This window comes from Heterocephalus glaber, unplaced genomic scaffold (assembly GCF_053883595.1).
Source record: "Heterocephalus glaber isolate CG9 unplaced genomic scaffold, H.glaber_assembly_v1.0 deba00001687, whole genome shotgun sequence".
NCBI classification, from domain to species: domain Eukaryota; kingdom Metazoa; phylum Chordata; class Mammalia; order Rodentia; family Bathyergidae; genus Heterocephalus; species Heterocephalus glaber.
Genome location: NW_028258412.1, coordinates 6,511,820 through 6,533,715, shown reverse-complemented (window position 1 = coordinate 6,533,715; position 21,896 = coordinate 6,511,820). Strand labels below are relative to the sequence as shown.

At 44.4% G+C, this 21,896-nt stretch overlaps 1 non-coding gene across 1 annotated transcript; it reads right to left on the bottom strand.

Moving 5' to 3' along the window:
- Positions 1–21,559: 21,559 nt before the first annotated feature.
- Positions 21,560–21,661, bottom strand: LOC147821954 (U6 spliceosomal RNA). Its single transcript, XR_015446349.1, has one exon. It is a non-coding gene; the product is annotated as a U6 spliceosomal RNA (small nuclear RNA).
- Positions 21,662–21,896: the final 235 nt, after the last annotated feature.

The window sequence follows — 21,896 nt, the reverse complement described above, 5'->3', positions numbered from 1 at the left end:
TGGTACAACCATCACCACCATCCATCTCAAGAACTTATTCATCTCCCCAAACTGACATTCTGTATCCATTACACACTAACTCCCCATTGCCCCGCCCCAGGCTCTAGTAGCCCTTATTCTACTTTCTGTGTTTATGAATCCAACCACCCTAGGTACCTCATTCATGTACGAGGAGTCATAGGTTCTATGTCCGTTTGTGTCCGGCCTATTTCCTTAGCACGATCCCCTCAAGTTCACATGTTGCAGCATGTGCCAGTTCCTTCTTTCTGAAGGCTTAGTGATAGTCAATAATTACTTTTGCAAATAAAGATCGGGGCAAAACCAGCCAACAGAACGAGTGACTGTGTGAATGAATGGAGCAGGCGGAGCTGGAGGGAGATGAAGCAGCTCTGCTGATTGTGACGGGAGCAGCAGATCAGTGGGTGAGGATTGGGACGGGTGCCCATGAGCCAGCAAGGGCTCCCTGCTATCCCAGGAGGGAGGAGTCAGACCTCCTGCCAGGGCTCTGGCCCTGTTGTCCTACAGACAGTGGACAATGAAGAAACTCAGCCCAGGGCTGTGACTCACAGGCCACCAAAGCCTGGTAGGGCCCCGCACTTGGCCCCCCCCGAGGCTGTGGCCTTTCAACCTGGGCAATGACTGTCTTGGAGTTCCTGCTCCCTCCCGATACCAGCCCAGCTCCCCAGGCTCTAGGGACGACCTAGTTGGCCCAGTGAGTAAGGAAGGCCGGACAATTCGCCTTTTCATAAGCCTCCCTGCTGACTAATGAACGCCTCCTGATCATGCTGAGCCCTTCTACCTTCTACCCCAACCAGTCCCTGCTCTGGAGCTGGCCTCTGAGGGTTTTGAGAGGGGCCCCTGTACTCCCCCGAGGGAGCCCTCATGCCTTGACCCCACCAGCCTCTGGGTCGCACTCTGGGTCCCTTTATCCCTTATTCCTCCTGTCAACTCCAAGCTTGCCCAAGCCCTCAGCCTTCTGGGCTTTGCTGTCAAGCCTCAGGTCTTTCCTATAAAAATCAACTTTGCTCAGAGACTACTTCTACTTTTTCTTATCTTCCTTCCTCTCTTTCTTCCTCTCTTTCTTTCTTTCTTTCCTTCTTTTTTTTTTTTTTTTGTGGTACTAGAAATTGAACCTGGGGACTTCACTCTGATCTGTGTCTCTAGCCCTTTTTTATTTTTTATTTTTGAGGCAGAGACTAAATCGCTAAGTTACCCAGGCTGAGCTCAAACTTGTAATCCTCCTACTTCAGCCTCCCAGAGTGCTGGTATTACAGCCATGTGCTGTGGTGCCTGGCTAAGCCCAGGGGCTTCTCATGTAGCTTCCTCCTTCTTCTCTCCAGCCTGTCCCCTAGGAAGGAATGGCCAGGTTGGAGTGACCTGAGAGATGACTCCAGCAAGGGAACGATTTCAAGCCCTTGAACAAGCCAGTGGGGGAACTATTTCTGAGCATGCAGGGATATCCTGAGATACCTCTAGTTCTTTCAAAGCTCATGGAAAGGACCTGTGGAAAGAGATGGGCTCTGAAGTGAGATTTAAGTTTGAATTCTAACCCTGCTACTCACTAGCTGGGTGACCATGAACAGGTAACATAACCTCTCTGAGCCTCAATATCTACATCTGTTAAAGGGGGAAAAATGGGGAAGAGTAGGGATCATAACCCCTCCTTCCCAGAATGGATGTGAAGCACCTTCCAGACAGTGTGCCTACTGGCCTGGGTGAAAGGTAACTGTCCAACAGAAGTACTCAGGACATGGGGTTCAGATGCCAAGGAGAGCATGGATAGGCAGGGAAGAGTGGCTTCTCTCTGGCTTCTCAGCACTCGTGCAGGGTGTGATTCTGCTGTTGAGAATGGGCCTGTGGTTCTCAGGGTTGTCAGGAGGGTGAATGATATTCTTTTATGACATGGTGTGTGCATAGATGGCTATACTCCTGGAGGGGAGCCTGTGGCGGAGATAGTGCAAGACATCAGACGACAAGCAAAGTGATCTGTTTGGTTCCAGAGCAGGATCTCTCTTGCCTCTCCGGTGGGGAAGGGAGGGAAGAGCCTGAGAATCAGCTGTGGCCAGCAACTGTCACTTACGAAGCCTGACAGGGCAAACCTGAAAATGGCTTGGTGAGATCAGAGAAACGGCTTGGAAAACAGAAAAGCTCTGGCCTGGGAGGTGAGAGCCATGATTTGGTCCCAGCGAGGCCTCCTACCAGCTATGTGGCTGTGGCTGAGAAATGGCCTTTTAGTGACACGTTTCCATCTACAAAAGAACAGGTGAGATATGAGGATCTTGGGGGCCTTTCCCGGCTCTGAGATTCTCTAACTTTGCAGCCATCACTTTAAAGATGAAAAGCAGTGATGCTGAGCTAAAACAGATGTGGTGGATAAAGCCAAGATAATCAGCCCAGTGGTTTTTCTCTCTCCAGTGCCCTGCGTCAGCAAGGCCTTGGGTGAATTTTGGCATCTGCTCATCTTGATAGGTAATCAAGGCTACATCTGGGGGCCTGAGCTTCCGGAAGACAGCCTGATCAAACAGTTTTTACCCTCGGCCCTTCCTCCTTCCGGAGCAGCCTGTGTGTGTTATAGACCTCCTGAATCCCTAGGGTTCAGCTTGGCTCCTGGCACAGCATTTCCTAAACATGGCTCAGATCCCCACTGCCCCCAGACCTTCCATGGTCAGCCAGACTCCAGGATGCCCCCTCCCTAAAGACAGAGTTATTGTGTACTTGTCAGTGCCTGGCACCACAGTGAAAAGTTCTGGGGCATTTGTTGTCAGACAAAAGTCCTACCAGGCAAGATGTTGGTGCATGAGATGACCGTGCTCTTTGTCCCTGAGGGGCTCATGATCCAGGGAGGGAGATGAAATGGTGGGCAATGGTAACTGGGGGAGGAAGGGTTTGGATGGCAGGTCAGCACAGCTCCTAGGAAGGTGGAAGAGGCAACTAGGGAAGGAAGTGACACCAGCTAAGGCAGCCAAACAGGGAAGCACCATGTGCTCAATAGACACAGAGGTGACAAATGTAGGCAGCACACAACTCTGAGGGGTGGATTTCATTCTAAAGGAGCTCCCTTCCCGATTCCCATCACAGACTTGATGTGTTCCTTGGTTACCGCTCATCACGCATTCACTTGTTTACTGTCTGAACCCCTGTCTAGAAGGAAAGCTCCACGTGGGAAAGATAACCACCATGTTATTTACCACCATGTCTAGTGCTCTGTGCAGAGAAAGTGCTGGAAAAATCCACATGGATGCATAAAGACATTTGAGGAGTGACACAATCAAAGTCGTGTTCCAGGATGGCAGAATTACAAGGCTAAGTTGGAGTTAAGAAAGGAAGTCAACTGTTTCTGTCTTTTAAAAGGGCTAGGACATGTTTTTCCCTTACTTCCTAATCTGTGGTTTCTTGCCCTTCCCCAGAGCCCAGGGCTCCAAGTATCCAGGCCTGGAACTCAGACATGTGTGGGTGGGACACGAAACTGTGCTGGCAGCCCCAGAGAAGAGCCAGTCTTTGTCCTCATCTTCACATGCACCTGTTGTCCAAAGCCCTTGACAAACATTGTGACATTTGCCTCCCAAGCCTTTCTGTGGATTTGGCCTGGGAAGACGGGGTGTGGGGGGGGCTCTGGCTGGCCCCACAGAACTGCATTCTTTGAATTCTTGCCTCCTGACAGCTCCTGGTACCATAGCCACACAGCCTGGGATGTCCAAAAATTCCAGCTGACTCATCCCTGGGTGAACAAGGCCAACTGGAGGGGGTGAGTGGAATGTCCTAGGGCTCTGTCTCTGTCACAATCCCCAATTCAAAGGGGAAAGTGGGGCAGGGGGGTGACAGCCAAGATGTGAGCCATTAGCTTGATGGATGCTCGGGTGTCATTTGAGGTGCTAGGTAGCAGTGACAGGTGCCATTTGATGTTGTGAGTAGAAGCCTGGGCTCAGACCTCAGATGTCTGGATCAGGCTCCATCATTATCATTACCTTTTCACCTGGCTAAAATCCTTGGGTTCTCCAATGTACATGGAGGCAGGTAACAGTTCCTGCACAGCACCGTAGTGAGGATAAATCAAGAAAAAGAAAATGCTAGGCACATTCCCTGACACACAGGAGTTGCATAGTGATGCTGACCTCGATTGAGATGTCACCCATTGGAGGCAATGACGTGAGACTTACTTCCGAGTCAGCAAGCTAGTGTGTGGTCATCCCTCTCAGTCCCACAGGACAGAAGCCTGCCCAATTGCATGGCAGGAATGTTCCTGCCCTGGTTAGGGAGGAGGTTAGAATTTCTCCATTAGGCTAGTGCCTGACAGTGGCTGAACCTCCCGTGCACAGAGGGCTGTGACCACATTCAGGAAATGGGACCAAGCAGAAAGGGCAGCTGCTTTCTGGTGCATACTCCAGCTCCAGATGGCTTATAACCAGATTCCTCCCAGTTTCTTCTTGCCTCTTCCCAGACCCATCTGATGCCAAAGTGTTTCTCAAAAGGGGGAAATACAATCCTTTCATCACTGCCTCCTCACTGGGTCACAAGAGCCCCCCAGCTTGTCCCCACCTTCCAGCTGCCTTCCCAAGGGAATGTTTCTGGAGGTTTTTCCCCAGCGTTGTCCTGGGACATTTGGGGAGCTTGAAGTCCGGGAATGAAAAGAGGATACAGGATGCAATGTGACCTTGGGCCAGTCACTAGTTCTCACTTTCCCCAGCTGTAAAAGGAGGAGGCTAGCTGAGGTCATGCAGGCAGCAATTTCCGGCAGCTGGGCTCCAAGCATCCTGGCTGTTCCCGTGTGGGGGAGAACCATGCAGAATAACACTGCTCTTCCTCAGCCAGAGAGCATTTGGATCATAAGGCAATCAGGCCTGGGTTTGAAACATCTCCCTCTTCCCAGATCCTCACCCTATTTCCTTCCTGGCTCCATGATTTTAGACTAAGCTCATACCCTCTCTGAGCAGTTCTCCTTTCTTTGAAATGAGTGTAACTTGCTACCTCCACCTCCAGAGTTGTCTTAAAGGATTAAGTGAGACAAAGCATATACAGAACTTAGTATGGTGTCAGACTCTCACAAAATTATATTTCTGTTTTGTTCTCAAAGATAACAGCTTGTTCATCTTCAAGCTGAAGATGCCCACCTTACAGACAAAGAAACCAAGGCCCAGAGGTGTCTGGTGGTGGGAAGCTAATTCAGACCGTGTTTCCGTGTTTCAGATGCCATGCTGGGCCAGCTCCAGAAGGAAGCTGTAATAAGTTAGGGAAAAAGTCCCAACGTCTGCTCCAGCCCCCTCAGGCGGCTCTCAGGGCTTGTGCCAAGAACTGGCTTGGCTGGCGACTGCTCTTTCCCTTCATGCCCATTAGCATGGTTCCAGATGTCTCATGCAGCAGCCCCAGGAGCTCTTTCAGGTCTGTCTCTCTGGATGTTCTTCCCCTACCTTCTCTTCCTTCTCTCTCTTTTTTTTTTTTTTTCCAATTTCCAACTGTTTTTCTTCAATTGTAGTTTTGAACATGAAGACCTACATCTTTCCCATCACCTTTGAAAATACTCAAACACAGTTGTTTTTTTCCTCAGAAGATCCCTGGAAATGTGTTGGCTGGCCAGACTTCATAAATGGGTGGGGGTGCACTACAGCCAGATACCTTATAAACTGCCTTGGACCAGCAACAATAAGAATTGTGCTTAGTATTTTGTGCTTGGATTTCATTAGATCCCATCCCCAAAGTGATGTGCCCAGGGCCCTGGAAAATTGGAGACTCTGGAGAGCTCTAGTGGCCTTAATATGGAATGAACTCTCTCCTGAAAACCTATACTATGTGACCTCTTCATCTTCAGTTTTTCTGACTCCATGAAGTGGATGTTCTTAGTCCCCTTTCTGGATGAAAAACAGTCTCAGAGAGTTTGTGTAACTTACCCTCAGTCACTGAGTTACTGGGAGGATCACTTTGGTCCGGCCCCAGAACCTGGCTTTCTACATGATAGATAGATGGTGGTAGTGAAGTAGAACAGACCCTCAAGGAGACAGTAGATGGAAGGATGCCCAGACAGTGAAGATGTATCTTCTTCCATTTCCTCCCTTGCCAACAGTATATGGAATGTCCCCTTCCCTTACCCCCCAGTTTTATCACAAGGGCCAGTTGTGCTGTAACAGCAGGGTGTGTGTGTGCCATGAAGTCTTCAAGGATGAGAGTACCTGCTAATGCATATCTTACACAAGGGAGAAACCCTTTAACATAGGAGGAAGAAATTTCTAAAAAATTCACATTTGTGACCCAGTGGAAAATTCCCAACTCCCGGACCACACCAGCAACCCCATAACATTGGCCCCTTTCTTTTGTGAACAGCCAGCCTGATCTCTGTTACAGCTGTGGCTCCTTCAGGTCTTCTTATCAAGCTGAAGTCCCTTTCCCATTTTCCTTTTCCTTCTCAATTAAAGTATTTACCTTCAAATTCCTGTTCTCACCTCAGTTTTAATTTCCATTGTCACTGAGACAAGTTCCCCGGAGCATAGGGCTCTGGGGCTTTGCTAAGCTGGGCACTAGCCTAGCTTCAAACTGAAACCTGGCCCAGGAAAATGTCATGGGACCTGTCTTGTTGAGGAGAGAATTGAATCAGCTCTGGGAGAAGCATCAGCAAGAACGAATATGTGACAACTAGGAATGTAGCTCAGTGGTAGAGTGCTTGCCTAGAATGTTCAAGGCCCTGGGTTCCATCCCCAGCACCACAAAATACAATAAAACAAAACCAAAAACAATATGTGTGTGTATGAAGTGTACATTTACATGTGAGGATGTATGTTTTGTACGAACATGTGTGCACCTGTGTTTGTGAGGATACACATGTGCAGGAATTTGTGCATGAGAGCATTGTGTTGCATGAGAATGTGTGCACACATCTAGCTATGTTTGTATGTGAAGGTACATGTATGCAGAAGAATGTGGGTGCTTGTGTGTGAGGTGAATGTGTGCACACTAATGTGTGCATGTGGAAGTGTGTATAAACTCATAAGGATATGTGTCTGCAAGGGTGGATAGATCCATCTGGTATATGAATACGTGTGCCTGCTGGGTACGGATGTGTCCACATCATGGAAAAGCAGGGCGTGGATGGCCAGTGAGGGCAAAAACACTATGATCTGGACCAGATGGATTCTTCTGATTTTTGAAACTTCCTTGATGTGAAGTAACAGGCGTTTCCCAGCATCAGCGACAAATCTTCTAAAACATGCATTTATCTTTTCATATGACCAAAGGGCAACACTCAAGCACACAGGGGCTCCTTTTCCTAGAGCCCTGGATGGCCTCACCAGGGCCTCACCAGGGCCTCACAGAGGCCTCCAGCACCTCCTCAAAGTGCCCTGGGCCCAAGGCTCCCTCGGCACCTCAGGGAGCGGCTCTGCTCTGTCTCAGGGCAGATTAACTTCCCTGGCACCAGCTTTGTTTTGGCTCATTAAGGAGGAGCAGCCGCTGAGAGCAGAGGCCTCTCCCTTCTACCCCAGGGCCTGGTTCTGCTGAAAACACTCGATTTAGTGCTTCTCGCTTTGCTTTCCCTGGCTGGGTGTCCCAGGCAGAAGGGGAAACACCTAGAGTCCGGGATGCTTTGTCTGCTGAAATGTGGGAGAAAGATTTGGTTTCTTCGCTGAGGTGGCTCTGGACCGCAGCAGCCATTGTGGGTCTGGGCTGTTTGTTTGTTGAGAGTTTGTTACTCAGGGTGGGTGGGGTATGGCTGAGACACTGTAATTGGAAGCAGGAGAGTGGAATCTGAGACTTGTGCAGATAAAAATTCTCCTCTGAGGGTCTGACATGTGTGATGGTGGAGCTTGCTATTTTGCATGTGTCCTGCCAAAGAAAATCCTGTGTTCATTTAAATTTGGTTTTTAAAAAATTCATCTCACTCATGTTCTCATCTTCCAATCCCCCGTCCCCCCAAACCACTGTTTCATTTATATATGGCCTCTCAAGGATTTTAAAGACCACTATGCCCTGAAACATCTTACTTCATGTGCTCAGTCAGGCTGCCTGAACCTTTTCTGGGCTCAATAGATTGCAAGCTTCCTGAGGGCAAGGTCTGGTTCTCTCAGAAGCCTGTCATTGCCCCAAGGTCTGGCTTAGGACCTTCTGCCTGGCAAATCACTTGCTTTGTCCCTATTTGTCAGATGAATGAAGAATGAGGTAATGCTATTGCTGCAGGTACATGGCTTTGATAGATAGCTTGGATCTTTGAGCCAAAGTTATATTAAGCCAAACTCAACTTCCCTCTGAGTGTCATCCCCTGGAACTATACCATTTAGAGTACCAGGAAAACCCTGTAGCTATGTAAAGGTGGACATTATACTCCTCCAGAGGCCTAGAGCCAAGGTGAACATAGTTCTTCTAACCATTTCTCACACCATGTGGGTGCAGAATCCTTCACTGTGTGGTCACCTTCATCAAGATAAAAAGCAATATTTTTGATATACATCTTGAAATGTGGTCCTCAAACTGTAAATGTAGCCTGGTCAGAGACATGAACCCTGCCGTGGCTGCTATGAGACTGTATCTTCCTAAAATGTATGTTGAAGTCCTAACCCCTTATTCCACTGATGTTATTTGGAAAGAGCGGTTTTGTAGATGTAACCAAGTCAAGATGAGGTCATTTTGGGTTAAGGTGGGCCCCAAATCCAAGGACTGATATCTTATGAGGAGAGATCTGGATATCCACAGACATAGGGGGAAGAAAGTCATGTGGAGACAGAGGTAGAGATTGAAGTAATGCAGCTACAAACCAAGGATTTCCACGGATTATCAGCAACTTTGGGAAAGCCAAGATAGAGGCATGGAACAGATTCTCTCTCTTCAGGGCTTCCAGAAGGGATCAGCCCTGCTGGCACTTCGATTCAGACTTCTGACCTCCAGAACTATGAGAGAATACATTTCTGTTGTCTTAAACTGCCTGGTTTGTGGCACTGTGTGACAGAAGCCCCAGGATGCTAATATATTGGATCACTACTCCCCTTGACTTGTACATCAGTATGAAATGTCATTCTTTGCAATCATGTGGCTGCTCTGTTAAAATTTTAAAGGAAACAGCTAAAAACTACTGGAATTAATAAAAGGGTTTGGAAAAATGACTGGATACAAGAGAAACACAAGATAAACAAACTCAAGGCATTTATCTCTACCTGTAGACTACTGAGAACCATAATCGCAATATTCTATTCACAGCAGCACCTGAAACTATAAGTCACTTAGCAACAAGGTTTTGTGGGATCTTGTATATTTGTTTGTTGCTGGGGATTAAACTCAGGACCTCCAGCATCTAAATGGAATCCTGATAAAAAAAATCCTACACAATTTTACTGGGAAATTTAGAGATTTGAAGAAAATCTTCATAAACGTCTTCATAAATAGGAAAATTAAATTTAAATTTTTTCATGCAATAAATTAATTTGCTGATTTATTTTGATTTTAATCAAAACCCCGGCAAGATTTATTATTGTTCTAAAAATCCGTATTTATATGAGAAACACAAGTATAACTACAGTGGTACCTCAGTTCATAAACTTAATTTGTTCCACAATTCAGGAAAATATGGCTGCAGTCATGTTCGTTATCTGATGCAGAGTTTGCAAACAAAAACAAAATTTTCCCAAACACTTCTGTTTGTGAACCAAATTGCTCACAAACAAAAGCATTCATGAACTGAAGTGTCACTGTAATTTAAAGAGCAAAATAAAAGATACAAGATGGGAAACAGGGAGGAAGATCTTTTGGAGACGGGAAGGGGATTTAGAGATGGAGGGAGAGAGATGAGAATGGAGGAAAAGGAGAAGTAAAAATGAGTAAGATTTAATATATATAGGTATCAACTTCCCATCATGAGTATATTCGTTATGTATCACAGACATGTACTAAAAAATTTAAAAAGTGAACTTCAGCCAATAAGCCATTGGTTTTTATGGGAAAAAATTTAAAATCTAGATTTAATGAGAGAGAAAATGACAAGGACAATTCTGAAAAAGAGTTGGGAGAGGCCAGTCCTACCAAGTATGAGAACATATTAACCAAAAATACTATGAATACAGTGCAAAATAGCACCACTAACCAACAAATACTGGTTCAATATCTATTATCTCCTTCCAGAAACAAGCCCAGAGTGAGATGAAGTGGGTAATGTTGAGAATTTGGGCTACTTGGGTGCTTACACAGATGAAAGAAAGTCCCCTTGTCCACCATTTATAAACTGCAACACAAAGGGTCATCCCCACCCAGAGAGGGTCTGGTTTATAACTCCATCAACTAAATTAGTTCTGGGTGGAGAGAAAGCCCCCAAGCCTTACATCTGCAATGGCATGAAATGTTGCTTCCAAGGCAGTTTGGGGAAGGGGAAGAGGTAGGAAAGACAGCTGCTAGCTCTGCCACTTGCTGCTGTATTCTCTAAGGGAGATTTTGTAATCACTAGGACAACTTTTTCTCAGTCCAGTCATTTGAATTTCCAGAACCACATTAGCTTGGGGAAGCACCTTGGATTTGCAGACTTAATATTGTTTAATCAGAAGTTTGCTGAGCCCCTATGACATGCCAAGCTCTGTGGCAGGCCCTGAAGGTTCCTGCAGGTTCACAGCAGGTAGTTACTTAGCCTTGCACAAGATGTGCTTGCTCCAGCCCTTAGGAAGCTGGCTCACTGGCTTGCCAAGAAAGGGTCCAGCCAAGTGGTCACATGCCACTGAACACAGCTTGGTTTTTCTCACCTCGTTAATGAGAATGAACAGATTCATTACAAATAGAATAATATTTATTGAGTATGAAGGTGTTAACTAAATTGCTAAGCTATCCTTGAGGGCATTTTAGAGAGACATTTTTTGCCATGATATAGTCACAAAGGACCCCAGATTCCAGATGCTGAAGTCTAGAGTAAAGCCAGGCTTAGGACCACGGAGATGAGAGAAATGCCAGTGCCTGAGTAGGGGAAAATGCTGTGTGAGAAGCTAGCATGTGTGGCCTAATATCGTGGGCCAATGTAGGGAGTTTGCATTAGGGGACTGGCCTAATCAGTGGAAAGGGACTCTAGACATGCATTAGAATCACCTGGAGAGCTTAAGAAAAAAAGCCTGTGTCCAGATCCTAGGTCAGCCCAATTAAACCAGAATCTGAGCAGCAGACACTTGAGCACTCAGACATTCAAGGATTGTGAATAAAGCTCTGGGGGTGATTAGGTGATTCTAACGTAAGCACATACGTACTCATGTATACAACTCTGGTTGATATTGCAATTTTAAACAAATAAGTGTACCATAGTGACTCTTGGGAAGGTGTGGAAGACAATTGTGATGGTAATTTAACTTTAGATTAATCCCTAGTCTTATGCATGGTGCTTGACTTCCTACTTTTTTCTTTTTTCTCTCTCTTTCTTTCTTTCTTTCTTTCTCTCTCATTTTTTTTTTCTAGACAGGTCTCACTATGTAGTCCAGGATGGCCTCAAATTCACAGTCCTCCTGCGTCAGCTTTCTGAGTGCTGGGATTACAGGTGTGGCTCTACCACACTTGGGCTTCTTTCTCTTTTTAAAAACATATTATTTGACAGGCATGGTGGTACACACCTATAATCCCAGGTACTCATGAGGTTGAGGCAGGAGGATCGTAAATTTGAGGTCAGCCTGGGCAATTTAGTAAGACCCTGTGTCACAATAAAATAAAGAGCAGGAGGTTGTATCTCAGTGGTAGAGTGCCCAGGGTTTGATTTCAAGTACCACAAAAACAACAAAACAAAAAACACTTTATTTATTTTAAGATATGTGGGAAAAAACATTCTAGAGGCACATACCCAATAAATTAGGGCTTCCTCATCCTACAAAGTCATTTTCCTCTTCATTGCCTATGTCTGGTTTCCTTTGATTAAAAAGGCAATAAAGGGATGGGGATTTAGCTCAGTGGTTCCGGCGCCTGCTGTGCAAGGTCCCCAGTTCGATCCACCCCACCCCCTGAAAAAAAGGCAATGAATTTGTGAACTCTTTCTCTTTGAGGGTCTCAATCTGTGAACTCTTTGTCTCTGAAGGTCTCTCTCAGCCAGTTTCTTGGCTGGGGGACCAGCAAAACGTTGAGAGGGTTATTCTTATACCTTTTAAAGAGTTTATCTATGGGATGTGGCGTGAGATGGGGGAGCCCACAAAATTTTTTCTAAAGTTTCTATTATCAGAGATTTGTACTAATAGAGAGTAGAACCCTAGTTCTGAATCAGGTATCTTGCTGATGCTTGTTAGTCTGGCACATTTTGATTTCAGAGCCCTAGCCTGCTGTTCCACCTGCAGGCTGGTCACCATGTGATATATTCCAAAGGAGGAGAAAAGGCATCATAAGGTTTGGGGATGGGGCTTCCCTCTGTGTATATGTGTCATAAAGAGACCTCAGATCAAAATGCAGAACTTGAAAAAAAAAAGATCAGCTCTTGTCACACTGTCCAACTCTACCCTGTCCCTGGGTGGAACCATGACCCATCACCCAAGGTCACCTCCAGAGGAAAGATTGCCTAAAGCTTTAGTCCTAAGAAAACTCCAACTCTGAGAAAGAAATCAGGCAGCTGCTGCTAGCCACAGCTGCTGTCCTGGAAGTAGCCAGACTAGGGATAACAAGGCAGAGTTCTGTACAAATCTTCCAAGGAGGGAAGTCGGGGGGCGGGGGGAGATTCCTCATTTACATTGAGAATAAACTTCCTGTCTTATTAAACAATGAGGCATTCAAAATCCACCTGAATAAAAGTCCCCTGATGCAATGAGAGGGTGAGCAATTTCATGTCAGGCTGTTGTTATGGGATTTATACATGTCCTAGCTAGGGCTTGAGGTGAAAGTTGGAGCCAAAGACAATAGCCCTAAACCCCATGCACAGAAACCTCATTCCAGTGGAGTTTCCTTAAGAGAGTGCAGCAGACCTTTCACAAACAAAGTGACTTCAAAGGTAGGCTTGCCTCTCCACCCCCTCCCTTTGACACTTCCCTTTAGCTCAGACCTGGCCCCTCTGTTTCTTGGTTTATTTTCTGAGGTTCTCACCCACATTGGAGCATAATTATCTGAGATCACGAGCCAAGAGGAAAGGAATTGTCACTGATTACTTCCTTTGTCAGGTGCTGACCCAATGCTGCAATGGTGATAGGTGTGCCAGGCAATTTGGCATTCAGGGACATGAGCCCTCCCACCCTCAACACACCCAGTGCTCTTCCACTGAATTCCCCAGGGGGGAAGGCACCGGGGGATGGGGGAATGGGGGAATTTTCTTATATCACTTGACGTGTTTGCTTTCACTCACAAAATCCTGAGTCATGAGTGAAGCTGTGCTGCCTCCGGGCTCTGGCTGAAATCAGAGGTTATAGATTTGGAAACCTGACTCTGTGGGCTGACTCTCATTCAATTCATCAGAGGAAATGTGTATTAGTTTAGTTGCCCCTCTTCAGGCTGAAGTGCCTTCTAATCGGGGGGGATTACGTGAGGAAAGTGGCTATGTAGTGGCTTAGTAAGTTGATGCCATGCTAGTGAACAATATTTGACATTTGGTGAGTTTACAAAAAGGGCAGTCTCTCTGTTTGTTTGAACCAAGATTAAGTGAAAGGAAAAGTTTTTCTTTCCCATCCCAAGACAAATGGGAAACACATGTTTTCCCTTTTGACTTTGTAAGTACAAGGCTCCACATGCTTCTTCCCGCCCCCTTCAGCTGTGAGTTTTCAAGGATTGCAGCATGTTTCTTCTCTTTGGTGGCCAAAGCCAATACAGTATGAGTCTTAAGATTTCCAGACAGTGGGCTCATGGTGAGGGCCTAGCTGACTCCAGGTCATTGTGTGGGGGGTTCCCAGGCCTACCATTTTATGGGTAGATAGGAAGGTAACATCCAGTGTCAGGAACCCCAGGAACTGGGTGCAAGTCATAGACCTGGCTTTGTCATGTGATCTTGCTAAGTCTCTCTTTCCTATCAGCAGAATGAAACTGATTGAACTTTAAATGTCTCAATTAATTTCCAACTCTGGCAAGAATGTTCATTCAGGTTGGTTCTTCTTTATGTAAGTGGGAGATATACTTAATTTCAGGCACCCTTGGCATGGCCTTGGGGCAGTGTGCAGCCCAGGCCTGAGGACTGGGAGATCTCAGTCAAGGAGCCTGCCCTGCCATCGACTCACCCTGACCTTGAGCAACTTGTTTCTCCTCTTTGTGAGCCCTTCTCCTTATCTGAGAGATGAGACTGACATTCTTGCCCCTTACATAGCAATTCAGATATGTGACAAGGGTGAATGAGGCTATGGTGTACAGTACTTTGAGTTCCTTGGAATGAAAGGATCATTCTTGGAAGATAAATTTTTTTTAAATGTTAAAGATATATTTTTAAAAAATGCTAGCCCATAAATGCTTTTTGGATTATCTCAATAATAAAATAATCAATATTCTTTACTCTTAGCTTTCTTAAATTGCTACTGTTTCAGGAAATATAAGTACCAAATGCTGAATATGGGATGTAAAAATCAGAACTATTTTCCTCCTCTGTTGGCCAAAGCAATGTTCCTAGCGGATTGCTTTGATCATGTTTACTACTCTACTCAGAAACCGAGATTCCTCTTGCCTCTAGAATTCAATCCAAACTGACATTCAGTTCCAATTATGACCTGGCCTCAGCCTGCATTATTTACCACTTCTCCTATCTAAAATCTCAGAATTTATTAGAATGTCCACAGGGATTTCAGAATCATCTTTACATGATCTCTTCACCAGTGTGTGGTTACTCCTTGTTTGTATGTAGTAGCAGGGAGAAGCATCTGACACTCAAAAGCAGTCTGGTCACCCCTCATCATTAGAAACCTCTTCGCTACACTGGATCAGAATCTGCTTCATCATAAATGTCAACCATCCACAGGTCCTACTGAAGCTACCCCAGTTCAACTTCATTCTTCTTCCCCAATGTTTCATGACAGCCACGATGCTCCCCTCAAGGAAGCTCTTTATCAGATTAAATAATCATCTTTTCCTTTTTAATTTTTACATTGCTGGGATTAAATCCAGGTCCTCAAGTGTATAGGTGAGTACTTTACCACCGAGTGACACCCCTAACCCTAAATGACCATCTTCCATCTTTAACAGATTTCCACTGACTTGATTTTCAGACTTCTATATCTCATCATTGTCATCTTTTCCTGGACATGCTCCCAACATTAACATCCCCTAAAAACAAGCAGCTATTTGATTCAAATGCAACATTCTAAATGTGGACTGGCAGGTGGTGCTAGTATCTCCTTTGTTTCTATAACATTTAGATTAGGTAAGAGTCATGACAGTGATTCAATGGCTTAAAGAATATAGGATATTTTTTCTCTCTCAAGTAGCTGTCTGAGGTGAGTAACCAGGTTAGCAGGTGGCCCTACTCTGCAGTCATTCAGTGACCTAGGCCCCTCCAGTTGGGGCTTTGCTTTTCCATGGAGTGTTCCAGTCCAAGCTGGGTTGCTGCCAAGTCCCAGATGCAGCCAGCAAGAAAAGGGAAGAGTGTGAGGAGGGATTTGCCTCCCTCTGAAGGGCCCTGGGTCCCAACACTGGTCAAGCATCAGATCCCACTGATTAGAACTCAGGCCCATGGCCATATTTAACTGCAAAGGAGGCTGGGAAACATAACACAGCCTAGAAGTTCTATGTCAGAACCCCTGTCACTATGGAAGAGTTGGAAGATAGATGTTGGTGGCTATAAGAGGGGCTAGCTTCACTGGCCTTTCAGTTCTGACAACATAGCAAATTCCTTCCAGACTCAGGGCCAGTGTATTCACTGCCTTGCTTGGCATATTCTGCCTCCCCAATTCTCTTTCCTCTTTATATGCTTCAATACGAATACCATTTCTCCAAGAGGTTTGCCCTGATCACACTGCTTCCTGCCTTACTTTGTGTTACCCTAGGCTCCTATCGTCAGATAGAATGTTTTTACTTGTTTGTTTACTTTTTCTTGTGCCTGTTCTCCCCTACTAAATTGTAGGTGGCCTGAGAGCAGGAACTCTATCTTGTTCTCTGTAGTCAGGCCCAACTCAGTGCCTGACATACGCTGGGGCTAAATTAGGGTTGGTTGAATCGAGGAGTATAAGGATACAATTTGTTTAAGCACAGTCTTGTTTGCTAATCATACCACCCTGCTGGGCCATAGGGTGGTTAATTAAGAGCCCTCGGGCTCTTTTTACATCCATTATTGTAAAGATAGATTTCTCCTTCTGCTTTTTGAGAATTTGGCCCTAGATACACATTTACATTTAAATCTATTGTATTTCAGTTGCATGTCTTTGTCAGTGGAATTAAGAAGAGGCCTTTTATTCTTACACCTATTGTGCCATAAATTCATAGGAAATAGGTTAAAGTTTCTTTCCATTGGTTCTTATACCATGTGCCTCTCTGGCCAGAATAGAGTGGCACATCAGTTGAATGCAGGTTCTTTTCTCTCTGCTTCCTTCTTTTTCTGATCATTTTCCTTCCTGTGTCTCAGGAAGCTATCTGGCCTCTTAGAGCGCTTCATATGCTCAACATGCATGTTAATCATCTTGGCAAGACTCTTGCCTTTAACTTTAACTTTATGACAATGCCAGCAGCATGCTGGGTAACTCTGTAGACTCTCACAGTTTTGTCACAGTAACACTTATGGGGTGTTGCTTTTTGACAAGCACCCACCCCCTTAATGTCCACAACATCACTTTTCTCCAGATTCTCGCATGTACGCGGTCCCAGGAACAACTCCATATTTTCTAGAAGGCCTAGAGAACAATATAGATGCCTCTTGTTTTTCCTTTTGTTTGTCATTTTGTGAATTACTGAAAGATGGTAATTTTGGCTGTGTTTTAGTCACTTTCCTTATTGTTGAGACAAAATACCCGACCTCCGCAATTTAAAGGAGGAAAGATTTATTTTGCCTCACAGTTTGTAGATGTTTCGAACCATAGTTGGCTGGCTCCAGGGCAGGACAACATGGCAGGGGGGCATAGCAGAAGAGAACTGCTCACGGCCGGGTGTACAGGAAGCAAAAAGGGTCAAGGGAGGTGCTAGGGAAGGAGATATACCCTTGTGGGTCACACCCACAGTGACCTGCCTCTTTTATCAGGCCCAATGTCCTAATATCACATTTAGCTATAAGGCCCCCATAATCCAATCACCTGCCAAAAGCCCCACCTATGAGCTCATGAGGCTCTGGGAGAACATCTAAATATAAACCATAACAGGCCAAAAGGAAGCAAGATTTTCTTTTGATGTGTCAACGAATACATTTATTCATCTCTTCCAGTTCAGATGGTATCATCTGAAACTGATAGATGTATGCTGTGGGTTTCTTTATGTCATTGGCAAACAGGAATGAAGATGGAAAAAAACGAAATAGCCAAACATAGAGCCCTGTCACAGCACTGGGCCTGTCCTTTTTGCTGCAATCGGTCCATCACCAGCTCTGTGGGGATGGGTGTTTACTTGCATAGACCACACTCTTACCAGGAGCATTGCTGTTGATGTCAGAATTCCTGCTGAATGACAGACATAAAAGAGAACTCAGGGCCTTCCATTTTACTCTTCTGCCCACAAGAGCATAGAATCTTTACATTGGAAAAGAACAAATCCCAGCCAATCACCAGAATCCCCTCTACACCTTCTAGTTTACCAGACTAGTAACCATATAAAAACCAGGAAGCAACTAGTTCTTAGTGAACTTGTGCTCGACTCAGTGGTTATGCTTTTCTCATAAGCGTTTACTCATAGGTGTTATTAATTCATAATTTGTCCTAAAACTTTTCCAGGATCTTTTTTCTGAAAACCCTTCTACACTGGTCCATTTATCTTTATTGTCATATCACTGAACCAGTTGCTTCTCTGTTCCTCCTAGTAGGAAATACTGTTCCTGTCTGGCTATCAGTGTCCAAACCCTGACCTTTCCTCAAAATCTACCCTCTGTGGTATCTGTTGCTCCTATTCCTGCTCAAGGCTAGTTGTTGCTGCCCAGGATCCACCACCTGAGCGGTCCAAGCTCTCCTCTCCTGGTGCCCAGAAGTGCCTTTCATGGGCCCGTCTCCTAACAAGGTGTCACACTGAGTTGACTGCTGAAAACCAGCATCAGCTGATGCTAAGAGACCAACCCCTCACTAAAATTCCAAGCAGAACTGTGCTCAAAGATCTGGTGAAGTACTCTCCCACTGTTTTTAGAAAGTAACCACATTTTTTTGGTCATTGTTAGTTTAAAAGTATAAAAAAATTATAAAGTCCCAAGGAAGTTGCAGGACTATTGGATTTTTTTTTTTTTTTTACATTAAGGGACCAATTTGTTTGATGTCACATTTTGAGGAATCAAGACAAGTAAGGACTGATTAATTTAAACTACAATATTTATATCCTAAGTGTTCTAGCAACAAAGAAGACAGAAATACAGAGCTACAAGCGAAATGTTTTTGAAAGTGTTACTCACCTTTCAGAAGCAAACAGTCATGCCTTGGTACCTGTAGGGGATTAGTTACAGGATCCCCTCGGACACCAAAATCAGAGGGTGCTCAAGTTGCTTGTATAAAATGGTACAACATTTGCCTATATACATCCTCCTGTACACTTCAAAACATCTCTAGATTACTTAAACGCCCAATACAGCCTAAATGCTATGCAAATGACTGGTATAATGTATTGTTTAGGGAATATTCATAAAGGGAAAAAGTCTCTACACGTTCAGTACAAATGCAACCATCACAGGCCTAACTATATTTTTAATCTGTGGTTAGTTGAATCCAGATGAGGACCCAAAGATATAAGGGCTAAATATGTTTAGATTTGCCAAAAAAAATTTTTTTTAAAGGAAGGCTTCCTTAACTACCTTTGTAAGTTTAATACAGTTTAATTTCCATATAAGCCATCAGTGTAACAAAGTGAAGGCCACCTGCACTTAAATTTCTCCTGATAGACAACCTACAATATGGGAAAAAAATTTTAGCAGCTGTACCTCAGACAAAGGACTACTATCTAGAATACACAAAGAATTGAAAAAAATCAGACCCCCCCCAAATTCAAAGACCCAATTCAAAAATGGGCATCTGAAATGAACAGACATTTCTCAGACAAAGAAGTAAAAGCAGCAAACAAATATATGAAAAAATGTTCAACATCACTTGTCATTCGAGAGATGCAGATGAAAACAACACTGAGATTCCACCTCACCCCAGAAAGAATGGCTGCTATCAAGAAATCAACAAATAACAAATCCTGGCAGGGTTGTGGGGGGAAAGGAACCCTTCTCCATTGTTGGTGGGAGTGCAGACTGGTGCAACCACTGTGGAAATCAGTATGGAGATACCTCAAAGAACTAGAACTAGAGGTGCCATATGACCCAGCTATTCCCCTGCTGTGTATCTTCCCAAAAGAATTAAAAGAATCATACCTCAGTGATATATGTGCCCCCATGTTCATAGCAGCACAGTTTGTAATAGCTAAAGCTTGGAAGTAGCCCAAGTGCCCATCAACTGGAAACTGAATAACGAAAATGTGGTTTTTTTATAAAATGGAGTACTACTCAGCCATAAAGAACAAAAAACTAGAGTCATTTATAGCTAAATGGATGCATATCAAGGCCATACTCTTAAGTGAAATAAATAGGACACACATGTGTAAATATCAAATAGTTTCACTAGTGTGAGAAACTGATAGTGTAAACAAGGGTTAAAATGATTAAAATGAATAATTGATAATTTGAAATAGGAAAAAAGGTCCAAAGATGAAGGAGTGAAGGGAGGGGAAGGGGAAAGGAAAAGAGGGAAAGGAAAAACTATGAGAAAAGAAAAAAAAAATGGAAATGAAATCTATGTAAATAGGGAAGGGCGGAGGGGGTGAAGGGCGCACAGGTAATGGGGAAAAAAATAAGAACCAAGATATATCATGTACAGATACAAACACCCAATGATAATGTAAATGAATTGTATACCTAAAATATACCAATAAAATTAATTTTAAAAAAAATTTCTCCTGGTAGGATCAGTAACTGGGAGAGACACTGAAGCCACCTTATACCACATTCAGAGGAAAAAGTTAGCTCTATTAGATCATCGAGTCCAATTCCTCCTAACTTCAGTGAAAACTTCATTCCCTGGGGGAGAGGGCACTCCTTTCACTCAGAAGGGAAGAAGTGTCTCACTGCTGGAGTCCCCTAGATGGGCCACCAGCTCAAGCCGGCCCCTCTTTCCAAACTGGGCTCGCTGCCTCTTTCAGAAGATTTCAGAGAAACTTTCCTTTTTATTGAAATGCTGATGACTCCACTTGAAAAAAAAAAAAAGTCTCATTACAAAAACCCTCTCTGCTGCTTGCTTTCTGAACTTTAATAAATCCCGGATTAGTATGAAAACCACCCAGGCACTGACTCTCCACATTTCCCGACGAGCTGTCTGGAGCTGGCTGCTTCTTCCTCATGAGTAACTTCTCCAAATGTTTGGAAAATTGCCCGATGCCAGGAAGTTAGGACCACCAGATAAACTTCGCAGAGCAGAACAGGCAAACTTATTTTCATGTCAGTCCTGAAAGTTGGCACTGACCTCCCCTCCCTGTCTCTTTTTCATTCTTTCTTCCTCACTCATGACAATTCACGTTATGTCCCTTTTTTTCTTTTGGAGTGCTGGTCATAAAACCCAAGCCCTTGTACGTGCTAGGCACTTAAGCACTCTATCCCCGAGGTACATCTCCAGGCCCTAGGTTCTTTTTTTCCAGACCAAGAATGGAATCTGTGCATGTAATTCCAGTACTTCAGAGGTTGAGGCAGGAGGATCATAAGTTCAGGTCTGAGAACTTGTCTCAAAATAAAAAATAAAAGAAAGGGCTGGGGATGTAGCTCAGTGCAAAGGCTCTAGGTTCAATCCTCAATACTGCAGACACGCAAACAAATAAATAGAACAGAATCTGAATTCTCACCTAGCACCCTGAATTGACAATAGGTGGGTGTGCAGGCAGCTCTTAGCTTTGCTGTTTCTCATGACTTCTCTGTGACAGTACCTTCAGAGACAGTAGGAAGCCTCCTTTTCAGTTACTTCCATGCAGTTTAAATGTGTCCCCTCCAGATTTCTAGGAAATTGCAGTGCAGTGCTTTTCCCTCTAAAGAGTCATATTAATGTTTCCAGTCATAACATTTTCGCTGGCTGGCACCTCATGTGAGCTCACAGCCACGTTCACAGTTTCCTAAGTGTCCTTCCAATCTCCACCACTTGCCTTCCCTTGTTTCCTTCTGCTCTTCTTTCCCACTGGCTGTGTCTTTATGAGCCACTGGCTTCAGCCTTAATGACACCTACAGCTGCCCTTCACTCTCTTAGCAGGTGTCAGGCTGAGGCAAGAGCAGGTGCTGATAAGGACGTCATCAAAGCATGGGAAAGGGGCACCATGGCAGTAAAGCCAGAGATACCCATTCTGGGGTGGCTGAAGGCATACAACTGAAGTGCTTAGGTGAACTGAATGTCCAGCAGATTGCTGATTTGTAAATGTCTCTTCCTAGCTACAAAGTGCTGAATGAAATCTGCTTTAAATGCAGAGAAAAATTTGATTGTTTTAATTGTGGTAAAATAAAACATATAATTTACCTTTTTATCCATCTTTTAAAAACATAGGATGCGTGAAAAAAAACATAGAATGAGTCACAAATTTGTATGTCATCCTTGCCCAGGGCCATGCTAATCTTTTTTTGTTCCAGTTTTAGTATACTGCATATGCTGCTGAAGCAGGCACCAATTTAACCGCTTTTAATGTACGGTTCAGTGATATTGAGTACATTCATAGTGTTGTGCAGCTATCACCACCATCCATCTTCAGAACTCTTTCCTTCTTGTAAAATTGAAACTGTACTCATTGAATACTAACTCCCCATTTTCCCTCACCCCAGCTCTTGGCAACCACGATTCTACTCTCTATCTCTGAATTTGCCTATTTTGGGTAATTCACATAAATGAAATCATACA